This window comes from Nicotiana tomentosiformis, chromosome 9 (assembly GCF_000390325.3).
Source record: "Nicotiana tomentosiformis chromosome 9, ASM39032v3, whole genome shotgun sequence".
In the NCBI taxonomy this organism is placed as follows: domain Eukaryota; kingdom Viridiplantae; phylum Streptophyta; class Magnoliopsida; order Solanales; family Solanaceae; genus Nicotiana; species Nicotiana tomentosiformis.
In genome coordinates this window covers 32,677,177-32,692,237 of record NC_090820.1, presented here as the reverse complement: position 1 = coordinate 32,692,237, position 15,061 = coordinate 32,677,177, and the positions used below count along the sequence as shown (strand labels likewise).

At 37.8% G+C, this 15,061-nt stretch overlaps 1 long non-coding RNA gene across 1 annotated transcript in view; it reads left to right on the top strand.

Moving 5' to 3' along the window:
• The window catches only part of LOC138899621 (uncharacterized), a 33,909-nt gene extending 28,366 nt beyond the window's left edge, over positions 1-5,543 (top strand). Inside the window, exon 2 of the long non-coding RNA XR_011411372.1 lies at positions 5,441-5,543. This is a non-coding gene — a long non-coding RNA (uncharacterized lncRNA). The remainder of the gene's footprint in view (positions 1-5,440) is intronic.
• The last annotated feature ends 9,518 nt before the right edge of the window (positions 5,544-15,061 follow it).

The window sequence follows — 15,061 nt, the reverse complement described above, 5'->3', positions numbered from 1 at the left end:
ATATAACACTAAACCCAAATAGAACAACAAATATCTACTCAGGGTCGATGCCCCCTTTGGATCCCGCAACACTTCAAAGTTCCCAAGGATCTCAAGATCCAGGGAAATACTTGTGCCGGGGAGAGTAGGCCAACCTAGAGTTAAACTCCACTCCCAAATTCCCCTAACCACTAATGACTTATTTTTTCCTATGGGTTTAAGTGCCAATGAATCCCTTTCAACGTAAACTAACTACCATAATACTCCCTACCATAGAAGTATACTTGTCCTTTGTCAGAATAACATAAGCATATAAAAACAGTTTCATTTTTTTATAACTACACTTCTCATACTAAATGAATGATGCGCATATTAAATAAGTCTGAAAGTCAGATTTCAAACACGCATGGGGAGGGGGGAGGCAGAAACATTATAGCATTACTGTTAAAGATCTACACACTTAGAATCATATTTAAAGTATAAGTAAAGAACACATAACTCAGATAGGCAGCAACCCAGAAATAGATACTTCTGCCTTGGTAAACTAATTATAGATTGATTAGCTTGGGTCTTACCCCCAAGCATATGTATAGATTAACAACATTACTTGAAACTAAAAAATCATCAACAAGAATTCAGACAAACAGTTATAATCAAGCATCTTCTACAAGTGTTACCAAAGTTACCAGAACATGATCAGGACTCTTAGTATGACTACGGGTTTACAGGTTCAAACATGGAGTTCCTAAAGATGCTTAACAGGATAATTCTCACAATAGTATTAACCTTAAGCAAACCATTGTGTTTAGGCAGTAGCAATAAAGAACTTCACATAGGATTTAAAAACCAGATTCAGTTCAGATTAGCAGGAAAGAGGGGACTGGGTACAATTTCAAAACAAAAGCACAGAATCATGAAGCCAAACAGGGGAATATACAACATCAGCTACACATAGATACTTTAATGATATTACAAAGACATGGTAAGCTTAACAAGGTCAGCAATATCATAAAGGGGTTAAAGATAAGGAAAGTATTATTTCAAATAAGTTCAACTTAGATATACAGACTGAGATTTTACATCTAAACATGAGGTAGTTGTGCTCAAGCTTGAAAGTAGCAATCATTCAACTTTAACAAAATGACTAATGTCTTATTTTTATGCAAGACAACTTGATAATAACAGAATATATGCAAAAAGTCACTAAAGTTTATAAGAGTTCACCCTAATAAGACTGTTTAATTTAGGTGCAACCAACAATTAGATATGAACATAAGAATTACATAGTGACAACTCAGAAGTTGCTCTTAGAGTTAACAGACATAGATATAGAGAAGAAGAACACTTAAACACTTAGACTTTTCATGTTTCAGTTAAATGGTGAAGGATTAAGCTAACTCTCGACCATAAGACAACAGAATGCAGGAAAATAATGTATAGGGATAGAGATCACAACAGGATCATTAATAGAAAATCTGAAACCTAGGCAAGCATGAAAGATCATTTAAAGCATATTAAGGAGACTTAATCATGTTTACTATATTAGATCATAATGAAAGTCATTAAAATCATATAGCAGCTTAATCAACACTGATTAGAAACATTCAAAGTATGACAGATGACCACATGTTAACAACATACTATCATGAATTGGAAATGACATCTATAGACTAATGACAAACATTATAAATGAACATAATTGACAAAAGGTAACAACATGCTCATGATATTCAAGTAAGACAATCAAAAGAGAAGAGGGTGAAGGTGTACTGACCTTCTCTAGGGCAGCATACCAAGTAAGAATTTGTTTAGCCATTTAGGATCCAAGAACTCAAAACTTCAACCAATGAGTACCTCAGAGAAAAATCAAAAATCTATTAAGAACTTACCCCTAGTTGAAAAAGTTCTAAAACATTACTATTGATTTTCTGCTTTTGTTAGGTGTTCTTAATGTTGTTTTTCTTCGGTGGTTGGTCATGTTAGGTGAGAGAAATTAAGCCTCTATTTATAGTGTCATTAAATGGCTCCAGGGTTTCAACATATTCAAAATAGTAATGGAAGATGACGGATGGCAGATAATGTGAGCATGATTGAGTGAAAATCTAAAGACACAGAGTGAAATCAGAGTGAATCTGAGTGAATCTGAGAGAAAAATGAGTGAGACTCTTACCTCAGTTCAAGACAACCGTTACAAGTGAAGAATCCATCGGGTAAAGACCGGAGGTCTAGAGGTCATTACATTTAACCTCTAGACAACGAATATTAATGATGAAACTAGAGATATCAGCCATGCATGCTTCGATTTGAAAGAACGAGTGAGGAAATCAGACGAATAAAGTTTCGTCATTTAGGTCTAGGGTTTCAAATTGGGGATTTTGAATTTAATCAACAAAAATGGAAACTCAATCACTGGCCTCACAACCTAGAGACAAAGCAGACGAATCTGCAAGTTAGATTTGAAAGAACGAAGGTAAAATGGATGCTTCAACTTTATAGGTCGTGTCTGGCGTCTCAGATTTGAAGAGAAAAAAAGGAAAATTGGTAGGATTTGGGGACGGAGAAGTAGAGAAGGACGATTTGGTTAAGGGTTTGTGACCTTGTACTGATTTGTGCAAGGCTCCATGACTGATAGGGCTCGAAAGGATGAGAGAAAAGAGAGAGGAAAAGGAAAGAGAGGCGACATGGTCAAAAAAAAATGATTAGGGGTTAGGGAGATAGGGAGGCCGTCTCTGAGCTAAGTTTGAGCGATCGGATCTGGACCGTTGATCTTTGAAATCAACGGTCCTTATAATTTAAGATTAAATGCTTTTTATGGACGAAATTTGAGGGCTGTTAGATTCATTGGTTTCAACGGCCAATATAAGCTCGCCAGGTTATTAAAATTAAAAGGGAGATGTAGATAAAATTCAGACACATTGATCTGTGAGATGGACGGCTCAGATCAGTTGTGTTTCTTTTGTGAGGGAATTAGAGCGGTGATGTGGCACGCAGTGAATGGTTCAAAAGTAATGGCAATGATCGCCAACAGAGATTGAAGGGGTTATTTGGGTTGGATATTTTCGGACTAGGCTTTTGCATTAGGCCAAAATTAGTTTAAAGAATAGCCACTTTATGTTTAATTGGAGATTTGCAATTGTAGTCTTTTGTCTTTTAACCCCCTTTTAAATTAATTTAAATAAACTTAACCACTTTCCAATAAAAGGTAGTAAATATTATAATTATCAAATATACTACTAATTATTTTAATTAATATTTTATAAATGCTTCATTTTTTGAATTATAGCACTAATTTTAAAATATTAAGATAGTAACCTAATTTACTAGAAATTAAGGAGTAATTTTGTCAAATTAATTATAAGGTCTATGTAATGTATATGAAGGTTATTTTAATCATCTTAAAGTAGTAAATATTTGTAATTACATAATACTAATACTAAGTAATTAATTTCAAAACTAATACTTAATTATTTTGCAGAAATATGTATTTATTACTAGAAAATACTTTTAAAATATTTATTGTAAATTATTAAGTATAAGTAAATTAATTTTAAAAGGGAGGGTCAAAATTATTCGTTAACAGCAGGTGCTCAAGCTGTAGCATGTGCTCATCCTCGGCCCCTAGCAACACCGGCTTTGGGGGCAACGTCATCAGTAAGTGCAGCTCGTGTTCTCACCATCTGTGAAAGAATATAATGACAAAAGCTCAAACTCCGAAATCAATAAACTCGCACGATAGGAATGAAAGACGCAATATTTCCTAACTACAGCCTTTTGAAGATAAGTACAGACATCTCCGTACCGATCCACAAGACTCTACGAAACTCGTTTATGACTCGTAGCACCTATGAACCTAGAGCTCTGATACCAAATTGTCACGACCCAAATTTTTCTCTGTAGGATGTCGTGATGGCACCTAGTCACTAAGACTAGGTAAGCCTAACACTTACTGAAATAACTATTAAGCATGAAACTGAAATTTCTATAGTAAACCAATAATCTCGAGTGCAATACAATATCCCAAAATCAGTAGTACAAGTCATAAGCTCTACTGAGTTCACTAGGAAATTTCTAAGTACAACTGTTTCAGAATAGAAATAAAATGTACAAAGTAAAGTGTCGGAAGGTGACTCCAAGGCCTGCGAACGCGATGACAGGTATATCTTGAGTCTCCACAGCAGTGTCTGATAAACTAGCTAATGATCCACAAACTCCGGAGTACCTAGATCTGTACAAAAATGTACAAAAACCGTAGCATGAGTACACCACAGCGGTACCCAGTAAGTATTAAGACTAACCTCGGTAGAGTAGTGACGAGGGACAGTCAAGACACCTACTAGACATGACAACCTGTACGAGTATAAATATGAAACTAACAAGGAACAAGATCAATATAAGGCTAAGCATAGTAAATGACAATAGTACTTGCAACAGAAACTAGAAGCAGTGATTATCAACAAGGAACAAATTGGTAATAGCACAATAGGGTAAGCTGAATACAGTTTAAGTCCGTTGAAACCAAGTAAGGAAAACAAGTAACAACTCAATAAAAATGACTGTTTTCACACAAGATCTAGTCAAGAGTTTCCTCGAGGTACCACACCTCATAATTTTAAATTCACGTGTCCCAATTCACGAATCCTAATCACTTAGAATCTTGTGCCCACATTACAATTCACAATCGCATGGACAACTCACGTGCTGCACAGACAACTCACGTGCCAATACCATAACAATGACGCATAATCGCACAGACAACTCACGTGCCAACAATAACAATAACTCATGACCGAACGGATGACTCACGTGCCAATAGTACAACTCTCACACAGAAGGCAAGTAAACAAGAATACATGTAAATGGTCAATAAACGTCAGGATTCATCTTCTTAAACCGATATGAATGATTAATTACGTGAATGCTTGTGCAAGTGTTCTACCACAACACAAGTCGACAAGTAAGAGCAGAGAAACCGAATAGTATATAGGAAACAACACAACGAAACATAAAATGCATAACTCACACAAAGTAGGCACACCACTATCCAAATATATATAGCCCGCCTTGTCACGCCGTATATGCAATTAACAATAACAATAGTACGGATAACTCACATGTGAACACCCAACATTCCTCTCAATAATATCACGTGTGACAAAAACATAACAACACAATATAATGACTTGTACCACATATGTTTATATGCCACAACATTTCCTTAAAACAATTCCAATACCACAACCACATATAGCCATCGGCTCAACGACACTGAGTACAACAATAACACCAATAATAACATGAGAGTACGGCAAGTAAATCAATACAAGAATTACAAAACACAAAGAAACGGAAGAACGAGCTCACAATGAAAGATATAGCAAGTAATAATTATTTCAAACAAGAATAACTCAACAATGGGAGAGATAATGTGTAACAATGAAATCCAATAAGAGTAACTAAACAGTTGAAGGGATAGCATGTAACAATGTTTCCAAATAAGTACAACTCGACGATAAGAGAGATAGCATGTAACAATGATTCCAAAAAAGGATAAGTCAACAATGGAAGGGATAACAATAACTTCGATTAAGGTTAAGCAATTATGTAAGAGATAACAATAACTCCAATTAAGGTTAAGTAATTATGGAAGAGATAGCAATAACTCCAATTAAGGTTAAGCAATTACGGAAGAGATAACATGACAAGTAAAGAGGCAACAACTTCAATTAAGGCATATAAGAGTTTATTTGGCAACAAGGGTAGAACATGAATCTATCAACTTCAAATAAGACAGAAAATAGAGGATTTAACATGATAAGACAACTTTATTTTTAATGAACATAAGAACCTAAGAGTCTAAGACGGTAAAATTTCCACATATAAGTCGTGTACACACTCGTCACCTAGTGTACATGTATTTCACGTAGTTCTAATAGTGCAAACAAACCAATTCCTACGGGGTAGTTCCCCCACACAACGTTGGGCAAAATACTTACCTCTAAAGCCCTCAATCAATTCTAAAAAATAGCTTTTCCTTTACAATTCACTCTCGCTCGGCGCAAATCTAATCAAAATTGACTTAATAACATCTAATAATGCAAAATAAATTAATTCCAATAATTAAAGCTACGATCTTTACATAATCGCTCAAAAGTCAACAAAAGTCAACCCGGGACTCACTCGGTCAAAACCCAGGTCCAATGGTAGATTCCGTCTACCCATGTTTGCTCTGGGCCTAGGCCCTCACGGGTTTAAAGTATGTTGCTAGGGTCTAAGGTTTGTTAACTTATATACCCAGCATCACTCTTGTGTTTTGCCGATGTGGGACTTTGTCTAAAGTCTGCGGTGTTACAACCCATGACCCCATGAGTTCGTATATGCGATTAGTTTCAAAATTTGAGTCCATTTCGACTGTTAAAACTCAAATTCTTATTTTTTTTTAACAATTTGACAAAGTTTCACAAATTTTTACTTTGATTCGCATGATTTTGATGTTAAAATCCAAGATATAATGATGGAATATGATTGAAAATAAATTAGAATCACTTACCAAAAGTTTGTAGATGCAAATCCCTCTTCCAAATCGCCTCCTACCGAGTCTAGGGTTCCAAAATATGAAAATGAGAACAAAATCCCGTCCCTCAGCTCTTATGTCCAGTCGCATGTGTCGCAATTGCGACCTGGAATGCGAACCCCACAAATTCGAAAAACCAATAGCAACCGCGAAGACCTTCACACCCCTTCTACAATCGCAAATTCGACATTATGTTCGCAATTGCGAACCCAAGACACTTCGCAAAAGCAACCAGGTTGGTCGCAAATGCGAATAAAGCTTATCCAGCCCCCATCGAAATTGTGAACCATTTGTTCGCAATTGCGAACTTAGCAGTTTTAGCCTTGCATCGCAAATCTGAGGCCTGCGGTACCAGATTACACCAGCAGTACTTAAACCCCTCCAAACACTCTGAAACGTGTCCGAAATTCACCTGAGCCATCGGGGCTCCAAATCAGACATCAACACGAGTTTAAAAACATAACAGGGACTCGCTCATGCAATCAAATCATCAAAATAACATCTAAAACCACGAATCAGACCTCAAAACACATGACTCAACATGAAACTCAAGAACTTCTAAAACACAACCGCGCGTCTGATTCCTATCAAATCAACTCGGAATGACACCAAACTTTACGCACAAGTTCCAAATGACAAAATGGACTTATTCCAAGTCTCGAAATAGAAATCCAAATACGATAACTATGAAGTCAACCTATAGTCAAACTTATGAAAATTCAAAGCCTTAAAATTGCCAACTTTCTACAAAACATCACAAATCAACCTACGAACTTTCGAATTCGATTTCGGGCATGCGCCCAAGTCCAAAATCACGATACGAACCTATTGGAGCCATGAAAATACCGTTCCGGGGTCGTTTCCACAAAAGTCAAACCTCTGTAAACATTTTCAAAATGAGCTTCTAAAGAGATAATGTAAGGCCTCGTACAAAATGTACCTAGAATACGAGGTTTCGTGGTGCCGAGATAGGCTAATAGGTTTGAGGATTGTAGAAAATGAGCCACGGTACAGACCTTTTGGGTTATACAATGTATTAGGGAGTTAGAGGTTAATTGTTGCAGAAAATGGCATTTCTGCGGTCAATTATGCGACCGCGGAATCACTCCGCGGACCGCAGATCCGTTGCAGAGTGGAACAGAAAAATGGGAAAATTTTGAAAACTATTCTGTTAGTCGCATAATGATTCTGCTGCCCATATATCCATTCTGCTGGCTGCATAATCGATTTTGCTGCCCACATATCTATTCTACTGGCCACATATCGATTCTGTTATCACATAATTGCACCATATAATTGACTTCGGGGGACATTTTTAGAAATTTTCTTATCCGACCCTATTTTGATATAAGGCCTTAGGGGGTTATTTTACAAGATAAAATCTGATATTTTTAGAGAGAAATGAGAGTATCTGATATTTTGAGAGAGAGAGAGAGAGAGAGAGAGAGAGAGAGAGAGAGAGAAGACCTAGAAATTTTATTCATCCAATCTTGTCCAAAATCTTCAAGAATCATGGAAGGTAGTCCCTAAACCATCATCTATCTGGGTAAGTCACTCTCCTAAGTTTTATTCAAGAAGTTATGGATTTATATATATTGTGGGGATAGAGATAGGCCATGCATGTGACATTAGGAGGTAGTATGTGGGGTTGTTGAACAATTTTGAGTGGTTTCTTGTTGAAATTGGTTGAGGGAGGAAGGTATTATCATTATAGAGATTTGTAGATGATTTTGCATAGTAGGTGTTTGACAAAATTCCCAAAAGACTTATGTCATGAGAATCCTTCTAATTATTATCCGATTTTTGCTATCTTCCTATAGATGTAATTTGCTAAGAGTATCGGGACGTGTAGTAATCTAAGAAAAGCTCAAGCAAGGTATGTTGGCTAAACTTTCCTCTTAGAATCGAATCCCACGATGTTCTTGCAAGTCCCGAGTTGTTCATTATAAATTGACTATTCCGAATAAGCTTTGTACCGAAAGAGATATGTTCAATATGTGTTCCGAATGCTCTTATCATGTTATGTTATCCTTTGGGAATGTGTTCAAAGTATAGGTTGTGTATTAAAATGTTATGGCTTGGAGTCGTATTTCAAATGAAAGTTATGATGCCAAATTGTGTCAGAAAAACTCGATGTGCTTAAGACTCTTAATTGCTCATATGCGTACCTAAAGTCTTGATTAGAAATTCCTTATTGTTAATAACTTATAAAGATGATGGAAGTAAAAGAAGTAGGTTGGAGATGTAAAGTGTGGCCACCGTGCCAATAATGAAAGTTATACTTGTGGTCAATGGTGCTAATGAAAAGAAATGAGCTTTGATTCAACTGTTCCAAAATGACTTCGAAAATAGATTTGCCTAAAAGCTTATGTACTCAAGTCATGCCCAAATGTGGTTGTTTTAACTAATGCTATGCTTTGTAAGTATTTCCAATGTGTTTTGAGTTCTTACATATTCATGAGTTGAAATTGTGTATTGCCCTTTTTAGGAAAAAATATTTCAAAAATAAATGGTGTGTCACTCGTTTATGATTTTTTAACTCACGCTTCGATTGCTAATCATTTTACTCCATTTCTTGGAAAGAAATCCATTGTGTTTAAAGTCTTCATTTCTAATGAACTTAAAGTTGTGATTTTCGAAATATTCTATATGCTGATATTTATGATGATGATCCTTGAAAGTAAAGAAATAAAAGTGTGGAATATGAAATACGGTCATTGTGCCATAAAACAAGAATCATATGTATGGCCAAGAGAGTCAATTAAATAATGATGTTGTAAGTGGTTGAAAGTACGAATGAAGTGATATATTGTGTGAAGGGTTATGAGATGAACGTATTTGTACTTTTGTTTCCAATGTGTTATAAGCTCCTACATTCCCATGAGTAAAGGCTATGGTGTTCCTAAATGTTTTAAATGCTCTTATGTTCTCTGGTCATCCATGGCAAGAAAAAAGAAGTGATAGTATGAACATGAAATGTGGACGCTTTCCAATATGAGGCATTATATGTTCCAATGGTTTCAATCATAGTATGTATGCTTCAAAAATAATAAATGCAAATGACTTCGATGTTAAGTCCCCAAGAATCATGAACTTAGCTAATGACCTTAAGATGACAAGTGAGTGAATAACAAGATGAAAGGGAGATGTCCTATGATAAATGATGATGAAACTTGAGAAAAGAAATTGGGCCCATGTGCCATTGAAATCGACTTATTGATTCATCAATGCATGTGTTAATGTAATAAGTTGTGTTTCTCCATGATGAGCATGAACATGAAGTATTCCAATGATTCGAGAACTTACGACCTTAAATGTAATGTCAATCATGTCGCTTTGAGCTTATATATGGTCATGTGCATAATGATGTGTTATGAATAGATCCTATGGATGGTCTATGAAACGCATATGAATGAATCCTATGGAATGTCTATGAAACGCATAGGTGTATAATATGAATGATTCTTATGGACGGTCTATGAAACGCATAGGTGTATAATATGAATGAATCCTATGGACGGTCTATGAAAGGCATAGGTGTATAATATGAATGAATCTTATGGACGATCTATGAAATGTATAGGTTTATGTGTTATGAATGAATCCTATGGACGATCTATGAAACGTATAGGTGAATGGTATAAATAAACCTTATGGACGGGCTATGAAATGCATAGGTGTATAATGTAATATGTGAACCCTATGGACGGTCTATGAAACACATAAGTGTATAATATAATATGTGAACATTGTGGACGGTATATGAAACGCATAGGTGCATAGTAAGAGAGGGATATGGACGGTCTTGTGAGACGCATAGCCAACACGAACAATAGGTGCCACTTTCATTGCCCATGTTTGTACATGTTGTTATAATTACATTATATTTTGTATACCACGCATAGTTCATATGGCTCAATTGATCCCAAAATAAGTTCTGAATGATGTAAGTATAATAAAACTTGAAATGTGATTCGATGGGACGTTTCGTAGTTTCTTATTGTACTTCAATTGCCTCTTATTTGAGTTACCGTATTTTCATGTGTTGTTATGTCTGCCTTACATATGATTACTATTCCACGTGTACTCACGTCCCTTTTGCCGGGGCGCTGCATCTTTTAATGGATGCAGGTATACTTCTACTGGATGATAGGGATCTTCTTCACTACTCAGCTTATGGTGAGCCCGCTACAGTTCGAGTGGGTGTTTGAGTCTAGTTCATTTTATGTACTTAGGTATCTATTATCATAGAAGCTCCATGTACACTGTGGGTCATGTACTTAAAATTTTGAGTTTTGTCATATATTTATGTTCACATTATTTACAGTTATTTATGAAGCTATGTATCCATCATGAGGAGAATTTTAGGCCATTGAGCCAAATGTATTTAATTTAAAAATCAAGATCTAATTATGTTATGGTAAATCATGCATGAGTAATGATGAGATGTTGATGTAAATTAGGCTTGCTCGACTGGGTTTACTCGGTTGAGCGCCGGTCACGCTCCCCGAGGTCGGGGCGTGACAAATAATCACTCATCTAAATTCATTCCGAACCACCCGAAAATCAAATCCGACCATGAACACAAGTCATAATACAAATATGTAACTACTCAAGACCTCGAACCACTGAACGGATCGCTAAGGCTCGAAACGACTGGTCTGGTCGTTACATTTTTGGCTAAAGAAATATCTTTCTAAATCACTTCGTGTCAGCAGAGCCTTCAAGCATCCGAAATTCGTCGAGATTGAAAATGGCATAGCATTCCTAATAGAAAATGATTACTCCTTCAGAGAAACGAACTTATTCAAGTTCTTTTTCCCAAAGAAGTCCCGCTCCAACCGCCAAACGAGTCATCTACTTAAAAGGACACTCCTTGCAGTCTGTCTTCCCTTGAATTATTCAGTTATGCAATACTTATTAAATAGAGGTATCATGGTCACGACATAACTCGAGATAAATAATAAGTTTGTCTCCAAAGGACAAATCAATAGCTAAGAAATTAAAATTTGAATCACAATATCACGTTTCAATAATAATATCTTTTTGATGACCGATATTTGGTTGAACCTGACTTCCTATGCTAGAAGCAAGACTCCGAGAGTGAAGTATGACAGTTAGCTTATAGCACTAGGAATTCTTAGTTAAAGAAAAATAGAATAACAAAAATTATCCACATGTGTCCTGACGTCGTATATCTGAGCTTGGCTTGGGATTCAATAGGATTTGGAATTCAAGTTGGGCCGCTACTATCCCACGACCAAATTGAGCCTATTTTCCGTTTTCTTTTTTTCAATATAAACAATATACCATATTTAAAAATAATGATCAGGTTTACACATACTTTATCTTCAATTCACATGTCCGAAAGATTTCGAAGTTTCAACTAGGGACCTTAACTCGATAAGTCAACAAAAATGTCATGTTCTAAAGCATAATTGCTCTTTAGTTGACCTACCTCACTGAATTTTGAATATGATACCATAAGCCACGCACAGATTGTACCTCACAGATTGAGTATTCCAGCCCCATTCCCCCATTTACTATTCTATTTGTGCTTTGTAGCTATCTTATGACTTACGGGGTTAGTTAGTTCGGGTCCGAAGAGAATTTAGAGTGAAATGATACACTTAGTGTCACGTCCTTAGTTGTTAACTAATTACACGTGCGGCACTTGACAACTCGTTAACGATCTTGCACAACTTGCTCACGTTCTTGCTATGCCAAGTCAGCCTTACTACACTCAAGATCGCTAAGAGAATGGTAGAAAGAATAAAAGATAATTGTTAAAGGGAGCTTTGTATTAGAGATAACTTGAATTGTTTGCTTGATGAATTACAAATGAATGGCCCCCTTTATATACTAGTCTACTAGGGGCTAGTGTATAAATATTAATTGTTACACAAGTCCTTAATATTTACAAGATAAGGGCTTTCTCTAGAATTCTCTACAAGCCTAGAAGATTCCAAGGACTTTTCTAGTAAATCCACAAGCATCTAAGATCTTCCAAAGGAAATGTCCATACTTCTCTAGAATCTTCTCACAAATACTAGCTTTCCTCCTATGTAAGCTTCCATATGGTATTTATATATGCCAAATGGTGCCTATGTGGCATGGTGATGTGGCGGGTCATCACACTCTCCCCCACCTAATGTTGCGATGACCGCGGTGCAATGTTGCTGCATAAACTCTCGGATCTTATCTTTGAATTGCCATAAGTCTTCATATCGTTCCCACGTGGCCTCCTCAGGAAATTGCCCCTTCCAATGGACGAGGAACATTGCGGTGGCTTTCTGCCCTTGTTTTCGCCTGGCCTGGTAATCAATAATAGCCTCAATCTTCCGGTCATGCGAGGCAGTGATAGTAATAGGCGCTCGACTTGATTGGCCCCTACTTGGATCATCCTTGTCTTCATGATATGGATTAAGAATGCTGGCATGGAAGATAGGTTATATCTTAAGATATGATGGCATGTCAAGCTTGTATGAGATCTTGTCTACCTTGGCGACGATCTTAAATGGCCCCTCATACTTGCGAATTAAATTCTTATGCATGCCCCATAGTGCCTTGAATTGTCTTGGGTTAAACTTCACCATGACCATGTCCCCAACTCTGTAGTCCGTGGGACGCCGCTTACGGTCCTCAAACTTCTTCATCTTCTTAGCTTCCTTATCCAAGTAGGACTTAGCAGTGTCAAGCTGCTCCTCCCATCATTTGGCCATATGATAAGCCCCCAAACTCTTTCCCTCGAACGCGGCCGGTAATGAATGTGGAGTTTGTGGCTGTTGGCCTGTGGCTAGCTCAAATGGTGTCCGCCCCATGGACTCACTCTGCTGCAAATTATAAGAGAATTGAACGATGTCTAGGAGCCTTGTCCAATCTTTCTGATGCGTGATTACATAATGCCTCAAGTAGCATTCTAGTAAAGCATTGACCCGTTCTGTTTGTCCATCCGTCTGTGGGTGGAAACTAGTGGAAAAGTACAGTTCCGTGCCAAGTATGTCGAATACCTCTCTCCAAAAGTTTTCAGTAAAACGGGGGTCTCGATCACTGATAATATGCCTTGGTAAGCCCCAATACTTCACCACGTTCTTATAGAATAGTTTGGCGGCTTCCTTGGCAGTGCAGCCTGGTGAGGCGGGCATAAAGGTGGCATATTTGGAAAACCTATCCACCACCACCATAATAGTACCATAACTGTCGGACTTTGGTAGGCAAGTAATAAAGTCCATAGTCACGCTCTCCCATGGACGTTCTGCAACTGGTAGCGGCTCCAAAATCCTCCTGGTTTTTGTTGCTCAACCTTGTCCTGTTGACAGACAAGACAAGTTTGCACATAACATTCTATATCATCTCGCAAGCATGGCCAATAGTAGACTGACTCAACCAAGGCCCTAGTGCGATGTTGGCCTGAATGACTAGCCCACATTGTGTCATGACTTTCCCTTATGATCCACCGTCTAATGTCTCCAAACTTAGGCACGTAGACCCGCCGACCTGTGGTAAGTAGTAGGTCGTCTTCGACCCAAAAACGTCTCGTATTGCCCTAGTTGGCTAACTCGATAAAGTTGTTTGGTTGCTAGATCATGTTGCATGCCTTCTTTTATAGCCTCACGAATGTCCCATCTTGTTGAAGTGATTGCAGCAAGCTCGGCTTTCCGACTCAAGGCATAGGCTACAACGTTACCTTTGCCCGGCTTATACTCCAGTATAAAATCAAATTCGGCCAAGAAATCTTGCCACCGAGCCTGTTTTGAGGTGAGCTTCTTCTGCGTCTAAAAGTAGCTAGTAGCTACATTGTCGGCCTTGACCACGAACCTCGACCCAAGAAAATAATGTCGCCATGTACGAAGGCAATGCACAATAGCAGTCATCTCCTTCTCTTGCATTGTGTAACGCCGCTCCGTCTCATTTAGCTTGCGCCTCTCAAATGCTATGGGATGCTTATCCTGCATCAAGACACCCCCAATAGCAAAATCTGAGGCATCTGTATGCACCTCAAATGTCTTGGCAAAGTCAGGTAATGCCAAGACTGGCTCCTCTATTACAGCTGCCTTGAGGTCTTCAAACGCCCTTTGATAATGCTCCGTCCAAACCCATGGCTTGTTCTTCTTTAGCAACTCAGTCAATGGTGCGGCCTTTGCTGAGTAGCCAGTGATGAACTGACGATAGTAGTTAACAAGGCCAAGGAAGGATCTCAATTCAGTTACCTTTATAGGTGCCTCCCACTCCTGGATAGCATGTACCTTAGCCTCGTCCATGTGTAGCTCGCCATTGCTAATAACCTGGCCTAAGAAGTGCACCTTTGATTGTGCAAACTCGCATTTCTCCCTCTTGATGTATAGCTCGTTCTCCCGCAAGACTTGGAAAACCTTCCTTAAGTGTTCCATGTGCTCCTCCAAGGTGTTGTTGTAGATGACTATGTCGTCTAGGTAGACTACCACGAACTGATCAAGGTAAGGATGAAAAAGCGTGTTCATAAGGGTGCAAAATGTGGTCGGTGCATCGGTT